This window comes from Bidens hawaiensis, unplaced genomic scaffold (genome assembly GCF_021521415.1).
Source record: "Bidens hawaiensis isolate Kalapana, Puna unplaced genomic scaffold, B.hawaiensis_p1.1 tig00008036_1, whole genome shotgun sequence".
NCBI classification, from domain to species: Eukaryota; Viridiplantae; Streptophyta; class Magnoliopsida; order Asterales; family Asteraceae; genus Bidens; species Bidens hawaiensis.
In genome coordinates this window covers 746,039-763,392 of record NW_027491563.1, presented here as the reverse complement: position 1 = coordinate 763,392, position 17,354 = coordinate 746,039, and the positions used below count along the sequence as shown (strand labels likewise).

General features: G+C 33.9%; 1 pseudogene; it reads right to left on the bottom strand.

The window, feature by feature from the left end:
• Positions 1-5,458: 5,458 nt before the first annotated feature.
• On the bottom strand, positions 5,459-16,290 carry LOC143636621 (dihydropyrimidinase-like; annotated as a pseudogene).
• Between the last annotated feature and the right edge of the window lie 1,064 nt (positions 16,291-17,354).

Here is a 17,354-nt window from a genome sequence, read left to right as displayed (position 1 = left end):
CGCTGATATCCTGAGTGAAGCGCACAAATCTCGATATTCCGTTCATCCCGGCGCCGATAAGATGTACAAGGATTTGCGCATTACTTATTGGTGGCCCGGTATGAAAAAGGATATTGCTGTGTTCGTAGCTAGATGTCTGACTTGTTCTAAAGTGAAAGCTGAACACCAACGCCCATCTGGTTTGCTCGAACAACCTGAAATTCCTACGTGGAAATGGGAATGTGTAGCGATGGACTTTATTACCAAGTTACCTTTGACAGCAAGCAAACATGATAGCATTTGGGTAATAGTGGATCGTTTGACTAAGTCTGCTCACTTTCTGCCCATTCGTGAAAACTACCGTGTTGAGCAACTCGCGCAGCTTTATGTCAAAGAGATTGTCTGCCGCCATGGTACTCCTTTGAGCATCATATCCGATCGCGATGGCCGTTTTATATCTCGCTTTTGGAAATCTCTCCAATCTGCGCTAGGAACTCACTTGGACATGAGTACGGCATATCATCCTCAGACTGACGGTCAGTCTGAGCGAACTATTCAAACTCTTGAGGATATGCTCCGATCTTGTGTTCTTGATTTTGGAGGTAATTGGGATTCGCACCTGCCTTTGATCGAGTTCTCTTATAATAACAGCCATCATTCCAGTATCGGTATGGCCCCATTTGAAGCACTTTACGGTCGTAAGTGCCGCTCCCCGATTTGTTGGAACGAAGTGGGAGAAGCTCAAATCACAGGACCCGAACTTGTTCAAGAGACAACCGATAAAATCGCCAAGATCCGTGATCATCTGCTGACTGCCAGAAGCCGACAGAAGAGTTACGCAGATCGTAGGCGGAAGCCTCTCGAATTTCAAGTTGGTGATCTTGTTCTCCTCAAAGTGTCGCCTTGGAAAGGTGTTGTCCGCTTTGGGAAGAAAGGTAAGCTTGCTCCTCGATATGTTGGACCATTCAAGATTCTCGCGCGTGTGGGAAAAGTTGCCTACAGACTTGACCTGCCGCCCGCGCTCAGTAATGTGCATCCAACGTTCCATGTATCCAATCTCAAGAAGTGTTTAGCCGACGAGAACCTTCACATTCCACTTGATGAAGTTCAAGTTGATGAAACTATGCATTTCGTTGAGAAGCCTGTTGAGATTATGGATCGCGAGGTAAAGCAAACCAAGCGCAGTCGTATCCCTATCGTGAAAGTTCGCTGGGAGTCCAAGCGCGGAGCCGAGTTTACATGGGAAAGGGAAGATCAAATGAAGATCAAGTACCTGCACCTGTTCTCTGCGCAACCTACTTCGAGATAAATTTCGGGACGAAATTTCTTAAAGTAGGGGAAACTGTGACATCTGCCCCGATCCGACCCGACCCAGGTACCCGTTTCTCTGACCCGATCTCTCTCTTTTATGATTTAATATTTATTTATACTTATATTTTACTTTTAATAATAATATATATTTTCCTTCCCGCCTCTTTCTCTCTCTTTCTTTCCGCCGTCCCGTCCCTCTCCTTCTCTCTTTCCGCCTTCTTTTTCCTCTTGTCGCCGTCCCGCCCTTACGCCTTGTTTCCCTCTTTTTCTTCTAACTCTTTGCTTGTCCTTTGTTCCTTCCCGCCTAAGGTTGTCTGCGCAGCTCCACGCGCCAGACCCCTTACAAGGAATCCTGCGTGAAGACCACCTGTTACAGCGATACGCGAGACGAACTCTTCTCGCAGCGCGCTAAGAATTATAATTCTTCTCGCAGCGCGCGAAGAACGGTAGTTCTTCCCGCGACGCGCTAAGGATTTGTAGTTCTTCTCGCAGCGCGCTAAGAATCGTAGTTCATCCCTCGACGCGCGAAGAATTATAGTTCTTCCCGCGGCGCGCTAGGAATTGTAGTTCATCCCTCGACGCGCGAAGAATTATAGTTCTTCCCGCGGCGCGCTAGGAATTGTAGTTCTTCCCGCGGCGCGCTGAGAAATGTGATTCTTCCCGCGGCGCGCCTTAGCCTTCTCGCGCTAAACCCTTGAGTTTTCTTCTGTTTAATCTAGCCGTTTGCTTTTGTGTTGTCTTATCTTTTGTGCTGTTGACCTAATCTGCTTCATGTCTGAAAAGTTACTTTCGGCGCAGCATGCGCACCAACCCCATTGGTTGGCAGAAAAAGTGACTGACATTATCTTTTGAGATCTGCTTTTGCCATGCTTGACCAGTACCTTTATCTGACCTGCCCATGCCTTTTTACTGTTCCCTGTCAGCTTTTTCTCTTTTTTTCTGCTGCCATATCTTTTGATATCTTTTGCTTTTGGAATCTTTTACTTTTTGAGATCTTTTCCCCTTTTTCTAGGGATTGTGTTCCCTAGGGTTTCTCTATAAATAATAGTATTATTTTTCCTAACACTACACACACAAAACACTTAATCTCTCCTGTTCTCCTTGCTCTCTCTGCCGCCTCCCTCTCTGCCTCCGTCTTCCTCCCTGTTCTGCCCTGCTTTTCCGGTAATATATATATATAATAATTTACTTATTAATTATGCTAACTTATAATCAAGACTTAAAACCAATCATTAAAACAATAATCTTATTCATAGGTTAACTTGTGCTTGTTTAAAGTTGGTTCTTGCTTTATCTTACACCGCATCGTTTATCAAGTGAGTAATCTCGTACCTAATCCCTTTTTGCTTTTAATGTTTTGGGATGTTCATGTGTTCGTACAAACTTAGAGTCTTAAACTTGTTTATGAACTTTAGTCGCGCAGTATCCCATGTGTTGAGGACGTTTACTTGGCTGTTTATTTGTATGTGTGTATCATTAACCGCTTTGTTCGGCCTATTCCGAAGTTTTCATGGATCCATTAGATGAACACGGGAGACCTATCGTTTACGGTTTTCTTTGTTTACACTTGCACAGATGTTTTCTCGTTTTTGTGCTCAATTGGGAGCACGGATTGAACTATGAACTATGAGCTATGATCTATTTAGGCTTGATCACAATCTGATTGCACCCTTGTTAAACACCAGACATACACGTGTTGCGCGCAGATTTATTGTTACCTATGTATTGTATTAAACTTGATTTCTCACCAACACGCAAGTGTTTGACGTTTATTTTAACACATGTTCAGGTTTGCAGTAGCTGTTTTGGAGCTTGTGGACACATAGGAAGTTTTCTTTATTTTGGACCTAGATTAAAATGTATCAAGACAAGTTTTTGCTGTTCGAATATTATGATTTATAATATATTGATTTATGATGATTTATGTTATCTTGTGTTTACTCTGCGCGTGCGCGAATGAATGTATTTATTAAATATTGACACCCAATAGTGTCACGAGTAATGAAACAATATGTGGCGCCCCGATGTATAATCCGCCTTTGGTCGGGGTGTTACAGGCATTGGCAAAGAAAGGAAAAGAAATGATCGTTTGAGATTCGTTCAAGTTTGTGAAAATCGGTTGTAAAAACGTGATGCTTTTGTAACTTAAAGAAATTATAATAGTAATTTGCATGATAAAAACAAATATCCTTAGCTAGTTCTAAAGCTTAGAAAACTTAGAAAAAAAATTTTTAATGTAACAGATTTTTTTTTTCGAAGTTTAGAAAAATAGATGTCGCTAGATAAAATAACTCGTTGATAATATAATAGTCTCACGGCTTAGAAATTGTTTAAGGCAAAATATTTTATTTTATTTTAAGGGTTTATTAAAATAATAATAATAATAGTAATAGTAATAATAACATTAATAAAGGTATTAATAATAATAATAGTAGTGATAAAAATAAATCATTTGAATTGTCGTAAGGTTCTTTTGAAGAGAAGCAACTTGAATATATTTGATATAATAAAATATTTAATACGTGAATAACTACAAAAAAAAATGCCATATAATGACATACAAAAAGTTCTACTAAAAAACAAAAAACTGTCACTAAAGACCCCAGTAAGAATGTGCGGCACACCGAATAAGTGTCACTAAAAGCGGTGACGCTAAAGCCTTTTTGTGGCACATTTTTTAAATACCCGCACAAGGTTTTTTGGTTTTTAGTGGCACTTTTTATTTGTCACTACATAAATAAAGAGTTATGTGACACAATTTTTGTGCCTTTAAAAAGTAATTATAGTTACATATTCATAGTAATTTTAGTGTCACTTTTTTTTTTGTCACAATTTGAAAATAACTTTTGTGACACAAATTTTATATCAATTAATGTTGTTTCTATTAAAATACGTAGTATTTTCGGTGGTTTGTAATTTTGCAATAGAAATCACATTATTAACAATACAAAATATAAAATAAAAGCTAGATAAAATTATAAATGTAGAAATCATAACTTCAATAATAAGTTCAATCCAAAACATTATACAAATGTCTAGAAAAAAATTGCGTAATAAGTATCAAATTCCAAATATCAATTGTTTACGCGATGAGTCTAAATGTTCTTTGGGGTAAGAATTTCACTGTCATAAAACTTAGCTTCAACGCTTCTCGTAGTATCTACCCTGCAACATATGAACAAGCATTAATATTGATTAAAAAAAATCTAAAAGTTTTTTTTTATGAAAGTCATTGTTCTTTATTTAAAAAAATATATATGTATAAAAATCTCAAACACCTAAAAATTTAACAAAAAACCAACACATAATATGTGACTATTTACAATTGGCCCAAACACCTAATAATTAGATAAAAAACCATCATATTACCTTAGCCGCAATGTCAACAAAAAATTAAAGATCAATTGTCTAAACATCTTTCTATCCCTGTACAATGGAAAGCTTTTGCTAATCAATTTCATACCAAGATTACAACATAAGCACATCCATTTAATAGTACGAGATAGTTAAAAGGTAACAGGTTAAAAGTAATTACCATCATCATCATGAATTTTCAAAGATGGCATTTCGTTAATCGATAAAAAGCAGTTACGAATCAAGAACCAATTCCAGATGCCTAAAAATATAAATGAAACAAAAACTAGCAAATAAATAAGCAAACATAAAAGAACAAATAGTGGTTCACGCATGTAATTACCTGTATGTTCATATTGCTCACAACCGAAGACAAGTTTCATTGGAAATATGTTCTTAGCTGATGATAGCCGTAGTATTGACTACACTCTTTAGTTGATCAATGTGAATCTCTCCAAGAAGCACTATTACTTTCTACTTTTTGTGGTTGACATCCTTCCAACTAATCAAGCATATCCTTTTTTCTCAAGGCTTTAACTAAAAAGTCACATATGATGGTACCGAATGTCGATACCGTACCGGTACCGAAACACGTTATTATGCGTAAATAATATACCTGCTTACAAATTAAAAATAAACACATGAATGCCTTGAATCAATAAACATCAAAACTTCAAACATCAGTACAGAAAAATCAAGATAAAAAGTTGTTTAATTTTTTTTATAATAAATTGTTTTTAATTGCTTGTTAAGAAAATGTTACCTGCCACACATAATGCAATTTAAATAGCTGAATGAGACCTTGTTTCGTAATTCATTTCATCATAAATTCTTCATTTTCTCATACAATTTTTCCACCAGCAATGGTTACCTCAACCTTACCCTGAATGCACAATAAGGTAATCTTTTAGAACAAACAATTACATATAAACTTAATAGTATAACATGTAGAGTTGGTAATTTGAAAAAGACCAAACGAATTACCTTCCCAGATCTTCCTTCATATACATTCATGTCTGATTTAGAATGATGAGATTTGGCACTAATGTGAAAGTTTGAATTTGGATTGAATATAATTATATCCGCATCAGATCCCACCCGTATAGCACCTTTTCTTGGATATATATTGAACAACTTGGCACTGAAAAAAGTAAAAATATTCTTTAGAATAACAGGTCAAAACGGGCAACTTTTGATTTGGTTCGGGTGACCATCAACTCGTGTTACCATTCTGTACTTGTTACCCGAACATAGTCAGTTACAGATAATTGACCAGATTCCTGAAATCAGCAAATTGAATTATTAGAATACATATTAATTTGGATATTGAACTCAAAAAGTATTACACTTTCCAAAGTACAAAGTAGATATTATCATACCACCATTGTGTCCCACAAGATGCATCCTTTCTTCAAGCCCTGTGTAAATATAAACAAAAGTGTAAAATGGCCATTTGGTATAAGGTTTTATAACATGTGTTTATACCATTGACCCCATTTGGAAATTTTCCGGAAATCTTTGACTCCAAAAGACTTCTGTGTAGAATTGAAAGTGCAGTGATCTGTTCCTACAAGCTGGAAAAACAGAACACATGATTAACGATCGAGAAACATGTTTGAAATTACAACATATGTTTACCTTTCGGGCGTGTCAGGTAGCAGGTCAAGATGTGTATGGATATAACTAGAAGTGTACAAAATACTAAATCCCAGTTCCAACTAGGGGTGTAAATGATCTAAGCCCAGCCCGAGCTCGACTAGGCTCGAGCTCAACGTGTTAACTTACAAAGAACTCAAGCTCGGGTCTTTAACATACAGAGACCTCGAGCTCGGCTCGTTTCGAGCTCTATTTCTAAAGCTCGAGCTCGGTTCGTGTTTAGTTTTTCAATCTCGAGTCCGGCTCGGTCTTGGCTCGTTTATCTATTAATTAAATTTTATATATATTCAAAATAATTTTATATAATTTTTATAACATAATATATATTACATAGTTGTTTTAATCATAACTTTATTCTTGTTATTTAAAAATAAATTTAATATTGTAAATAAAAACTATACAAATTGTATAGGCTCGGGACTGGAGCTAGCTCGAGCTCGATAAGTGATGCTCCGGCTCGGGCTTGTTTATTAACCAAGCTTATTTTTAAGCTCGAGATCATTTAAGCTCGGGTAGATTCGAGCTTTTAACGAGCCGGTCTTGAGTGACTCACAAGCAGATAGGATTGTTTACAACTCTAGGTTCTAGCGGATGGGATTCGATCTCCAATTTTGCCTGTTGTAAAACCTGGCCAAGGATCACAGTAGGATGAAATCCTAATGTGCGCTTGACCAATCTAATCACTAATCCTCAGCGTGAAGAAAAATGCTACGCTCTTTGTGGCATTTCATCAAACACGTTATCTGCAAAAAGTGCAAATACAACTGACTCTGTAAAAAACACCAAAACTACAACTAAAGCAAATTAAAATAGATATTTGAGAACCAAATCAAACGAAACAAAAAAGAAAATCTGGAAGAAAGATTGAACGAACCATTACGTACAAGGGCGATTGAATGACAAAGATGAAGGTTTCACCACGACTGCCGATCGAGAGATTGAATTTACGAGTATCCAATTAGGGAGTGGGAGGGGATCCTAAAACAAATTGACGATCGATTGGATTTTGGAGATATGAGCAGTTTAGGGTTAAGGATATGAAGTAACCGGGTGTTGGGGAACAGCGGGAACTAAATTTTATGGGACGTTTGGTATTTAAAATTTTAAACTCTTCCATCATTTGTTTTCAATAAATATTTATTCAATTATTATTATTAGTTTTAAAGATAAGGTCAAATTATTTTACAAAATAAGATAAAAATTGAGAATGATATGAAAGATTTGTAGCAAAAAAAAAAAATCGCTCAAAAAAAATTTAAAAAATTAATAAAAAAACTATAACTCAAAATTTAATAAAAAAACGAAAAAAGTAAAAGCACAAAAATGTTTCAATCGTCAAGCATATAACAATTATTATATATTGTAGCACATCATGTCAAGCATATTAAATATAGGTAATACTTGGCAAATCATAGCAATCTATGGTTGATGTAATATCATAGCAATCGCAGCTTGTTGCCCGCCTACCTGCTATATTGATGTAATATCTATGTTTCATCAGTAGAAATAAAATGCAATATTATTCCATCTATGGTTAAACATAGTCGATTAGTTCAAGTAGCTGTTAATAATAGTGATTATAGTTAAATATGGTCAATAATCGCTTAAAGGGTAATATTGAGCGGGATACCATCTCGTATTAACTCATATTCTAAGCGAATTGCATCCTATCTGTGTTTGTCCTTTGTGAGAGACGTTGTTGGAGTCTTTAACAATATCTTTGAAGTTGCTTATATATAAAATATATTAGAGGCATTTGTCTTTGTCGTCATTTTAATTAACGGGCATGTGGTATCAATTTAAATCAAGTGATGGTGGATCACCGGTAACTATGGGTGAGCAACTTAACTGCCATAACCATTAAACCGAATCATAACCGACATAACCGAACCGATTTTAACCAATAACCGACATAACCGGTGGGTCGGTTTAATGAATTTTTGAAAACCGCCAAATATGGTTCGGTTTTGGTTAAAGATAAATCCAAAACCGCTATAACCGAACCGACCCACTTATTTAACTAACAATATGTTTAATATGTTTGGGATTAACTTCCACCAAACATGTTGTTGGATTATATCATTTTGATGTTTTTTGTTCAACGTTTGTTATCAAATTAAGTTGAATTTCATTGTTGGATTATATAGTGTCATTATTTTTTGAATATTTGGTATTAACATTATGGATTATATAACTTGTTAGATTATGTTATGTCGTTTTTTTGTAATACTTGGTACCAAACTTTTAGACTCAATTACATTGGTTACGGTTAACCGACTCACTATAACCTACAAAACCGATTAACCAAAACCACTATAACTGGTCGGTTATGGTTATGGTTATCCATTAACCGACATATCGGTTATGGTTATGGGCTTGGCTCAAAACTGCCCCAAACCGACCCATGCACACACCCCTACCGGTAACAATGATTACATAGTAATCATTGCTCAACACCTAGGTATATATTATAAACTACTCAAGCCGAATCTCTACTCAACTTGTTTAAGGTTAAAAGGGCTTGAACTTGAGCTTGACTTGTTTAGAACTATACTTCTAAACTCAAGCTCGTAAGTAGCTAGTCTAGCTCGAGCTTTGTTAATTTTTTATTTATTAATATTTAGTATATCTAATATATATAAAATTATAATTATTTACATTTTAATTTATAATTATAACTTATATATGCATAATGCAATATATATTATTTCTCTTATAATTTGTTTGTATATAAGAATAACGTTATTATATAAATATATTAAATAAAATAGCATATAAATGATTAACTCGTTTATGTTAACATGATGGATCGAAAAAGTCCGGAAAAAAGTCCGGAAAAACACAATGGAACACTATAAAAAATACAATGGAAAAAAACACAATGAAAAAAAACACAATGAAAAAAACACAATTGTATGACACAATGTAAAAAATACAATGAAAAAAACATAATGAAAAAAAAACAAAATAAAAAATACTATTGTATAACACAATTTTGTAAAACACAATTTGTAAAAAACCCACTAATTTTTTTTAAAATTTTATATTACAATATGGTACTCATATGAAAGATAAAAAGACACTCGTTATTATGGTGAATTTGTTTTTCAATAAAAACGTCGTAAAAAAAAGTTATGGACGTTTGAAAATGATGGGGGAATTTGGCATGTGCCTTGCATGTGGGGAGAGAAAGTCAACATATGATTTCCCCCTAAACTAATCTCAACCCTTCATATTCAAAATCAATGGACAAAATTACTTCTTATCCTTCATACAAAAACTATACTTCCTATTATAACCTAACCCTAAAAATACATAATACTATCTTTATCTTTATCTTTACTATATATAATAATGCAGGAGTTATGGGCAAAAATAAAAGTATGATTTTAGGAGATTTACAATCCATTAAACACATGGTACAACTTCAAAGAGGGACAAAATGATAATTGAAGAATTAAATCTCACATGTTTTCAATCTTCTTTAAAATAATTACAATTTTTACTCCTTAACTTTAGTGATCTTTTGTTAATTTTAAAAAAACTTACAAGTTTACCTCTTTATCTTTAACATTTTATTTGACAACTTTATTTACAATCATTATTCTTTCAATATATTTTAATATATTATGTTAAAAAAACACCAATCTTACCGTGCGACGTGTTTATTTTTGTCAACGTTTCAATATAAAAAAACTTTCAAATCCGATGTGTATATTACAATGTACAAGTCAATAAAGCATTGAAGTACAAGTTTCTTGAAGCATAGGTATTTATAGTTTATTAATAATGCTTAAATGCTGCAGTTAACTTCTTTATTATTATTATTTTATCTGTTTTATCTCTTTCAGTTTTCGGTTCCACGTACTCCTTCTCCTAAATAGTTGCTACTGTAACAGTTACTACATAACACCACTCACGCTCTAATAAATCTATCCAACAAGAACTTCTATTTCGTTTACGCCTTTCATCTTAAATTAGGGATTTTGTTGGTGTTCGCGTGTTCTATTGAATCAAATTGCTGAATTTTTGTGGTGAATTGATTAATAATGACCAAATTATCGATTTGGTTCATATAGAGTCGATTATTTGTTGGTTGTTTCATCTGATCTGCCCTTCACTGCATTATCTCGGGCGGTTGCAACATATTTTGATTCTTTTTGTTTCAATTTATGAATCTAAACCAGGTAAACCCTCACTTGACGGTAAATGGCATATATACTATCAAATCAAATTGCGTCGACGCTTAAGAAATTTGTTTGTGCAGTTATTCAGGTCTTCAATCGGCCTTTAGGGATTAAATTTTCAAAAGGATATGTGCAAATTAGGTCAGTTCAGTTCATAATTGATCTTCCTGCCATCCCAATTTTAAGGTTTTAATTGATCAGAACTGTTTTTATTGCTTTGATCTTAATTATTTTGCTTCTTCCTATTGATATTTTCCATTACAACTCCATGATTCATCATGCTTATTGTTGAAAACAGACCATATGAGTCAAAAGCGTATTCAGAATGCATAAAATTTCTTAGTAAAAATTGATTCTTATTATAATAATATAGTTTGAAAGTGATCTGGTTGAAATATAGGTGACATTACTGTAAAAGCTAAGACTCAAATGCAGTCTTTATTAAGAGAATTTGAAGATGTGTTGTCAAGTTATCATATCTCTTCAAAGTCAATATGAAATTTTTTTTTAGCTTAATAACATTAATTATGACATGCCTTTATATGATCTCCTATATGATGTTGAGAGGTATTCATGTTTTACTAATTTATTATTAAAAAAAATACTTTTGAGGTGATTTATTAATCTTTTTATTTTAGGTTTGTATTTGTGCTTCAAGGATCAGTCAAATTCACTAATGCTTCTGGAACTGGTTAAAAATTGACGGTAAGTAATCGTTTTGTTCTCTATAGGTATATATGTTTTGCAAGAATTAATTTAGCATATTATTAATAGCAATAAATATGGATCTTAATAAGGTTAAGGAACTGTATCTGTTTTGAGTTCAGAAACATTATTTTGGCTTTACTCTCTGTTTGAATTATAGGTAGATCTGTTTGCTTACATACCTCCTAACTTAGAACGCCTCTTTGAAAGTTATGAATGAACCACACTTGTTATATTCATACGAAAGTACATTATTTCTTTGATTTATTATTTGATTATTAATAAAGCACAACGTCTATAAACATTCACTTTTATATAGGTATGCTTATGTGAGCCTATTGTCGGTTCCACTGATCAACAACTACTTCTTGACAACCCTGGAGAGGTACAGATGATTTTTAGTTAAATATATTTAACTTAACCCATTTGACCTGTATTCTTTTTATTTAAATATTTTAGCATAACACACTTGACCCATTAGATATAAAATTGGTTGGTATTACTTTAACCATATGTAATTACTAGATGCTACTATGGATGTTATTAAAGATGTTAAAAGGATACTATAATGAGAGCTCCTAGGATTAGGTATGAAACTACCTAATATACTTTACTGTGTATTTTCCGTGTTTGTTTTCATTTTTAAAGTTACAGTAAAAAGAAAAAAAAACAATTATTGTTATTATTTAGTACCCCTACCGGTTAAAAAGAATGCAACTTAGAGTTAACGGGACACTTTGCATGAAACCTGCATACCTTCTTTATATCATCATTTATGCTACATGTACTTGGAATTCAAAAAAATATCGTTTGACGTTTGGATATGATACTATTGTTTGAAGTTATAGCAATAATTCTTATCATTTAACAGAAAAAACAAATTAGGTAAAGCCTGATGCTATTTACCTCTAAATTATAAGTGTCTTATTACTATAGCAAGTTGACTTTTCAGAAGACATTTTCACATTAAATGCTTACTTTTTACACATTAGAGGTGGTGAGTTGTCAAAACGAATTCGGGTTGAACGACTTCGTATTTAGTATGGGTTGAATCGTGTTTGGTTGAACACAAACACTTTTTGTCCATTTTTTAAATAATAATGTCTTTAGTTATGATTAAAAAAATATTATTACATATATAATATGAAGCTTTGAGTGAAGTAGGGTCGACTGTGGGCTATTTTCTACCTATATAGCATGTTCCTCATTTAAGCAGGTTTCGTTTTTCTGACCCATTAAGAAACATCACAGCCGGTTATATTGGTTCGGTATTAACCAGGCTTAATGCCTTCTGTAAGTGAAAGGAGTTGCAGTTGTTATTAATGATGTAAACTTACACACCTATCAAATTGCCCACACAAAATGATATAAATAGTGAATCTTTTTTATTATAATTGCAGGTTCATTGTGAAGTTTTGATGCACGTTTGTTGAAATGAATATTGCAGAATCTTGAAGCAAAAGAAGGCCAACTGTCTCAGACTGGTTTATTTAGGGAGCCAATGTTGTATGTTTAAAATTTTATTTCTTTGTTACAGTTACAAACTAGATTGTGAATTTTGTTATGGGAATGGGAGAAATGGTAATGACTTTTATCTAAAAATTGTTTTTTTTTCTTTGCTAGGCGTTTGTTGTCAACCTAAGCTTTGAAAAGTCAAGATTTTATCGCCGCCGTAGCAACGCGCGGGTTTTCCAACTAGTATGCACACAGATTTGTTACGTTTCCGCACAAATTTGTTTGTAACCACGAACGACTTTAACATAAATGGTCATGACCAAAACTATATATAATGCGACGTTCATAATCATATATGTGTCGTCGGTGAACACCCGTTACATGTACTTATAGTAATCATATAGATATTGTGCCTAATGAATGCATTTTTTTATGTTATCGAACAAAAGGCATTGCTTGACTTGCTATTTAATTTTTTCCATTTAATGATCTTTAAAATTATTTTGATCCAAACTTATTTTAAAATCAACCAAATCGACTTTTTTTAAAAGAAAATCAGCTAATTATATATGACACGAACCCGTCCTGACTTGTTTACCTAATCGACCCGACTCCCCCGCTGTTGTTCTACACAAATTAAATAAACACTGGTGAATCTATGTCTATGGTTGGGTCATATATGCTAAATAGTTATTAGCATCAATCAAAATACTGTTTATATTACAAAAATGAATGTAATTATTGACAAACACATACACCACCTAGATATTATTTTTACTATCACACTTACACAAAACTAAAGAATATACCATGCCATCTCAGTCATTAACTTGAACTCATAGGTATATGTCACAAACCACACCACCTCATCTTTCAACCTTAAGCACATCAAACAGCCCCGAAACCATCTCCATTACCGCCACTGCCATTCTTATTTACATGAAATGCCGACTGATCACCAACCGCCGTTGCATCTCTGATCACCAACTACTTGAGCTGGCGACTGGCCGACCTTTAGGACTAAACCCTAGTTCCCGAAGCATGCATAGACTACAAGGCTGTTCCCGAGTCGAGCTGAACCGAGCAAAGGCTTGCTTGTTGCTTGACTCGTTTACAACCGAACCGAACTAAATGGCTGAAATTCGAACCGGGCGAAAATCGAAACGATCCAAAATCGAATGGAGCATTTTTCGATCGAACATTGAGTGATTTTCGAGCATTATTTATTTCTTTTTCACTCTAAAATTTTCAATAAAGAACAAGTTTAAGGTTGCAAATAATATATTTTGTAAATAAATTAGTAGTTTTTAGATAAACGTGTAATAGGTTGTAAATTTGTAGGAGAAATAAGCTAGAAGTGAGAATCGAACTAATGAAACTATAAAATTGACGGAATAGGAACAATTTAAAAAGGATTTAAAAAATTGTATACTTATATTTTATGTGTGACATCTATATATTTTATATATTTGTTCATCTATAATTATATATAAAATAAATTAAAATTATTCGAGCTAAACCGAACCGAGAAGAGCGGCTCGCTTACAATCGAGCGAAAGAACGAGTGAGCATTTCCTAGCGAGCGACTAGCAAATTCGAATGGCGAGCGGTTTGGACGCCCTACTATATGTCTTTATGTCTTTGATTACACTTGACTAGGGCTGTTCACGAGCCGAGCCAAACCGAGCGAAGGTTTGCTCGTTGCTTGGCTCGTTTACAACCGAACCAAACCGAATCGAACGGCTGAAATTCGAACCGAGCAAAAAACGAAACGAGCCAAAATCAAACCGTGCATTTTTCGATCGAACATCGAACAATTTCGAGCATTTTTTATTTCTCCCTCACTTTAAAATTTTCAATAATAAACAAGTTTAAAGGCTGAAAATAATATATTTTGTAAATAAATTATTAGTTTTTAGACAAACGTATAATAGGTTGTAAATTTATAGGAGAAAGAAGTTTGATGTGAGATTTTATGAACATGTAAACAAACTTTTAGTATTCTGAAAACTTGAATCGAACTAATGAAACTATAAAATTGATGGAATAGGAAAATTTTAAAAGATTTTAAAAAACTGTATACTTATATTATATGTTTGGTGCCTATTTATTTATATATTTGTTTATATATAATTAGATTTAAAATAAATTAAAAATAGTCGAGCCGAACCGAGCAGACCTTTGCTCGTTGCTTGGCTCATTTACAAATAGAACCGAGCAAAGCGGCTTGTTTACAATCAAGCGAAAAAACGAGCGAGCATTTTCCGAGCAATTTTCGAGCGAGCGACGAGCGAGTTCGCACGTCAAGCGGTTTGGACGGCCCTACACTTGACAGGGCAAACAACACCTAAATTAGCAGCCCATTCACCGAACAAATTAACCCAATTAACACTCTATGCAGTTAGCCCAGCATCACTGTTGAAAAATCCTTTTAAGCCCATTAAGCCGCTTACTGTTCCAAGCCCATATATATGCCACTCTAGTTTTATATATGCCAAAATTTACCACAAGAAACATGCTGTAATATTGTATAATGACAAAGAACGCTACGGTTTTAACCTTTCTTGCATCGGGTTTCTTTTTTCGACGCATCGATAAAGGTTGGCTGTCTTTTTCAAAATTTAAAGGCGTTTATGCCACTAAACACATTATTGGTGGAATTTGATACCGACTTAGTGGCCAATTGAATCGTGTGGATAATTTGACGATAGTGTTGAGACAAGAAGTGAAAGGATCAGCTTTGGCTAGCGGGTCATTTTTCGGTTAGGTAATTAACTAACCAACCAACTAAACCACCCAACCCAACTTTTTTTTTGTTTAGAAAGGCCAATATTATTAAAACAAAAAGAGAAACCACTTACAAAAGGCAAGCGGTTCAAACAGTATAAAGAAAAATAAAAAACATCAACAAAGGTTACAATCGCTTATAGTGGAAAATTAACGAAATTAAATCTGCTCCACCTTTCCCAATCTAGACATTTTCTTTTGCTTCTGTGTTTCACCCATAAGAAGGAGGCTGACTTAATGTCATTCACTAATTTTGTCATCATTAAAGGAGCGTCATTAAAAATAACATCATTTCTTGTCAGCCATATCATCCAACACGTCACCACCATTATAGATTGAATCGCATGACACACTTCCTTACAAATAATATTCTTACTTGGGTAGCCGAGAATCTCTTCCACCGACTCGAAATTAGCTCGTCTAGGAATCTTGACCCAATCATGTATTATCGGCCAAATGTCATTAATACCCTTGCAGTTAACAAACAGGTGTTGTGAAGTTTCTACCCCCTCGCCACACACTTTACGTCACCCACTGTAAAACCTTGTGCAAATAGTGCTGCTTTAGTCGCAATGCGATCCAATAACAATCTCCAAATAAAGCAATTAATCTTAATAGGAACCCACTTAAGCCAAAGCGCGCCATTTTGTACTTGATGATCAACATTGTCTAATTCCCACCTCAACAATTTGACAGAGAAAACCGAGCGTTTGCCATCTATTTCTTGCCACATCCAATCATCCGGATTTAACGACACGATAACGGATGAAACAATATTAAAAAAAATTTTACACATCAGCTTATATCTGAGCTGATTTGGGCTATTTTTTCCATCTCCATTTCCACCTCCTTTCATTTTCTACCCATTCATAACAATCATCAATCATCAAGCCACAGATCTTAATTTTTCAAGAATCATTGAATGATTTTTAAACCATTAAGACTCTAAATGTAATTGACCACTGTAACACACACAAATATATATATATATATATATAAAATAATGTTTTACATACCTTTACTTTTGTTTGGTGCTATGCATTGATGACACTAGGCCCCAAATGCTTGTAAAATATTATTATATATGGTTAGAATTATGATGATCGCTAATTATCTTATCTTTTCAGATACACATGGCATGAAAATATCAATACTTGGCACGCTCAGATAGAGACATGGAAACAATATCACATGTGACCTAAATACAAATAAACTATAATTGAATATAATATTTGTTTGATATTATGTGTGATAGAAGTATCGTCTTTTTCCTACCTACTTTTGTACATTATGACTGTTTTCTGAGAGAAAATAAGCATTCAATAATAAGTGCTTCAATTCCTAATTATTACATAAATAAACTAAGTTTGGTTTTACTCAACATTGAACAAGTCTTGTAAGTGTTATTTACACAAATTTACTCATACCAACTAGAAACTCTAAGTAGCAATGATGAAGTCGAGTCAAATCAAAATAAGTGATGCGGTACATAAAATTGACCACCTAGAAAGTACGGCCTCTAAGGCTGCTATCAATTAAATCGCGCCATTGATCACTCACATTATCTCTAATAAGTGTTTTCCGGTATGTTGTTTTAAATGTCAACCCAAATAGTCACTACTTAATTCTTAGATTACATAATCTATTACGATCAAGAGACTTAAACTCTCACGTTTTGGAAGGCCAAAACTTTTTTCAAACTTCTTGGTTGCGATATTCTAAAGGCTCCTTGGTAACTATCTAGCTAACTAACTAACCACTTACCCTACTAATCTCTTTATATTAAACCACAAAGACCATTTATGTAATTTTTCTTAAAATTAAGACAAGCTGAACTAATAGTTTTATATAACTCATTTACTGATAATAATTCACATTGACACTGTCTGTGATCATCAAACTCTCAACTTCAAGTTTCAG